Source organism: Pinus tabuliformis, chromosome J (assembly GCF_031772625.1).
Source record: "Pinus tabuliformis cultivar Carrire ecotype Pingquan chromosome J, CPIR1, whole genome shotgun sequence".
NCBI classification, from domain to species: Eukaryota; Viridiplantae; Streptophyta; class Pinopsida; order Pinales; family Pinaceae; genus Pinus; species Pinus tabuliformis.
The window spans coordinates 824,768,353-824,772,592 of NC_142295.1; the positions used below are offsets into that span (position 1 = coordinate 824,768,353).

General features: G+C 35.7%; 1 pseudogene; it reads left to right on the plus strand.

The window, feature by feature from the left end:
- The first annotated feature begins 2,198 nt into the window (after positions 1-2,198).
- LOC149229250 (uncharacterized) lies at positions 2,199-3,253 on the plus strand (annotated as a pseudogene).
- The last annotated feature ends 987 nt before the right edge of the window (positions 3,254-4,240 follow it).

Genomic DNA, 4,240 nt, shown 5'->3' on the forward strand with positions numbered 1-4,240 from the left:
ATTTTCACAAAAAGTTCACAAGAAATCCCAGAAGCAAGTTTCATTTGTTCTAAAGCAACTCAGTTACACCTCATGAACCTTATTACTCCCTCATAAATGTGTTCCCGAGAAATGAAGGTAGGATAACTTCATTTGCTATCAATAAATCCCAAACCTAGATGCCAGAGGATTTTCTCTCAAGAATGAAATAATTGGAAAAAACAAGCAAGTTCCCAGAAGATAAGTCTAGTGGCAATCACAATCCTAATAATGTATCATCAGTGAAATCATACCCCACATGTAGGGAGAATATGATGAGCTACCTACGACCACTCGATTTTCTTTGATTAGAGTATCTAAGGCCATAATAATAATCTATTTTAATTTATTTCCAAACCTTTAAAGGAAGGTCACTGTCACTGTCATCTTATGAACCACAATAATAACTTTGATGGCATTTTAAATATAGTTACATGGTATTTTGTGTTTGTCTTATTTTGTTACAGGTGACTCATGAGGAGCACATGGACGCTAATACCACAATGGGAAACACAACCAAAATGAGCAAACTAAGTTTGGACCTCTGTTAACATCAATTACCATTGATAAATGATTACATTTATCAAATTCACTACGAATATCTTAACAACAGCGTAAAAACATCTCCCTTGGTAACAATTCTAAAAAGTCAATTAGGTCAAGAATTTACACCCAATATAACGAGACACCCCTATTAATATGGTTATTCAGTGCGTTGCTTCCCCCACTATTATCAATTAGATGTTACCCATCCTCATATCTAAATAAAAGAAAAGGGAGAAATAAAATAAATGAAAAGCACCCCAATGGGGGAAGTAACGAGGGATGTACAAACCTTTTATGGGGCTATGAAGATCTAGTTGGTAGTAAATGCTTATTATTTCATTGTGGTGATTACACTGTAGACATAGAAACTCATTAATATTGGAAGAATACTTTTAGAAATCCTTGAGTCATATTTAAGGAGTCAATAATAACCCTAATGACTTCACAACACACCCTATTACCAACTATCTTATATCCGACATTTAGTCATTAATTTGATCTTATATCTATCATTTAGTCATTAATTTGATTATTTTGTTATTATTCAGTTATATAATTATATCATATTATGTTTGATCCTAAATCAAATATTTATCAAAGTGAGGAAAATCGGTCAGTAAAAGATATATTACTTAGTTTTTTTAATTGACTTCCGCTTAATATTCATTCGCAGTTTCTATAAAGAAAAACTTGGTAGAAGTACCTACAACAAGTGGTGAATTGTGAGAAGAATATGTACAAGATATGTGGGAGTCTTATCTTGTTGAACGGACACACTGTAAGATGTATCACACCTCATCTCTTTTCTCATTGATCGTCATTGTCAGTATTAACATGAAAACAACATACAAACAATTATATCCACAAACAATCAAACAGCCGGCCACATACTGCCATGTCATTTCCCGAATATTATTACTGTGATACCATTTCTACCTCAACTTTATGCTTAAAAATTCCATGGAATTTCCCCAATATTATAGATATGATACCATTTCTGCCTCAATTTTAAAGGCACACACTACAAAATATCCACCTCAGTGATCCTTTCCCACAGATCTTTCGCAGTGCTAGGATTTTTCCGCACAACAGTACCAAATCTAAGATAAGTTAAGGACAAGGCAGCATGTAGAGTATGAAAAATATGGGATTCATAAAGTGAAGGCACTTGCTACTAAGTACCCACCGGATTATGGGAAATATATTTTCCTCTAAAAATATCAAAATATTGAAAGCGAACCTCATGTCAATTCAAAAGTGATAGGTTTTATATTATTTATTTGATAGAGACTAAGGTTATAAGTGATTGGTAAATTATTATTTATGGGATAATTTATCTATTAAATATAAATATTTAAAATTTGGAAGATGGTAAATAATTTTTGTGATAATTTAGTTGGAGGATGTTTTTTAAAATTGTTTTGACTTCGTCAGGAGTTTAATATTTTTGTTTGAAAATTAGAAACATTCCATAAAAGTAAAAGCCTGTAGGTTACCACCATTGATAAATAATTGTAGATAACATGATTTTCATTGTGATAAATAATAGTAGGTAACATGATTTTCATCGAATATAATAATAATGAGTTAATTATATTAATGAAACTTCAATTAATAATTTGGCTCCAGAGTAGATGGAGGACACCGATTTTTTGGACTTTGAAATGGAGGACTTGACCCCCCTCAAGGCTCTGCACAAGGCTCCGGACCGAAAAAAAAAAAAGTGCAATTCTCATTGGCTTGGACAAGCTTCTTCATGACCATTATCAAGAGAAGATTAAAATTGTTGAAAGAGAGTCAAAAAAAGCAAGGATGTACTCATTTGATAGCTCAGATGAGGAGGATGATAAACGAGGAAAGAAAAAAGAGGAGCAATTGTCTGAGTTTGTTAGTGAGTGTGAAAGGCAGGTGCCTAATATTGCTGCAACAGTTGAGGTTGCATCATGGGGTGAAAGAATATTTGGTTCTTAGAAATCCTCTCCAAAATTGGTTGTTCCAACAGTTGATGTGTGTCCCCTACTGCAAAAACTCTCAGAAAACAGCGAGCTCAGATTAATGACAGGCTTGAGTGCTGAAAATAGAGAGTCTTTCATAGTAGAGCTTTTAAGAAGTGGTTGGCTTCTCAACTTGATTTTATCTCGTAGTCACTTTGATGAGTTTACTATATGTTGGGCCTTTAATTTAATGGCACACACATCAAATGAAAATGTGGAGATGTCTGCTTGTGATTTCTTATGCAGCATCATTCTTTCAGGAACTGAGGGTTCATCAAGCTTTTGTACTCTTGATTGGGTTCCTACCTATGATCAAATTAAAGAAACTGTTCAAATATACGGGATATTTGGAATATTGTATGGGAGATGAGCAGATGCTCTCAGAAGATAAAGATGATTTTTCCTACGATGGGCCGCCAGAGAATATTCGGTCTTGGGTCAAATTTGTGGCTGCTTGCTACCGGGCAAGGAAGTCGAGGTCTATTTTAACAACCTCTGAAGTAGAGAATTCGGAAGTAATGGTAACACGGTTCTTTTTAGATCGTAAACTTCTTTGTCTTTCTGGAATTTTGCAAGAATGCCTGGCATCCATTGTGAATTTCTTCACAGATGGAGAATGGGTTTTCAGCTAAGACATAATTGCTTTCTCTCTTTCATGCAGCCTTCCTGAGATGAACTTTAATTGCTTTAAATGAAAATTCAATTAATAAGGGCTGCAGCTCTGGTATGCATCCATAACTTCAATTCTGAAACTTGAGGGACCCAGAGTGTTCCCCCTCAGAAGCCTTGAAAGTGATTTGAAAACTAGTTGGTACTCCAACTCTATTGCTTGTTGAATAACTTCGTGCCAGCATAATTCGTTGCATTGATAAATTTATACTCTCGGCAGTCCTGTTACTCGGCTCTGGGGACGCATTTCCAGCCCGTATCAATGTCTTTTTCCGCCCTTTCATGGCTTTGCAATTGTTTGGAAGAGAAATTTAACATTAATAGTGACATTGACGCACATAGCATTTCAAAGGAGAAAGAAAAAGATATACTGGTTACACTGGCTAGGGCATGCAGACACTTGCGTGACCTGGGGGTGGTTTATGAATATGTTTTTCTCCTGAGAATGAAAAACGGTTTTATTAGTCACTCAGCTGGGAGAACTATCCACACCGCTGATTTGATTTGACCGTGTACAAAGTCATTTTTATATAACTAAAATAACCTAGCAAATTCAGTAAAACCATTTGAAAAGCTTTGGGTTTTGAAATTCTGAGAATCGCCGGGTGCCACCACCCTGCCACCACCACTGGTTGCGGGGTGGTGGTGGGGCGATTAGGAGAATCGCCCCACCACCCGGTGATTCTCAGAATCGCCCCCATCTACTACGAATCGCCCCCTCTACTATTTTAATTATTTTGTTAACTATATAAAAACAATGCCGAATTTTGAAACACATGGTATTGAACTCATATGCAATGTTTTAGATTCCCAAGGAAATGGGCTTTCAAAAATCTACGATGTTTTCTTATCACTAAAGAGTACAGGTATGAAAAGATCCTTGTTGTGCTCACCGCGTTATTAGCTAAAGTACTTTTGTATATGTGGGGGTTTATAGTCATATCTCTGGTAATCATTTTGGTAGACTAGGTCATTGAAAAATTCCCATGGAACAACCGTCCAACCCTTTGAAG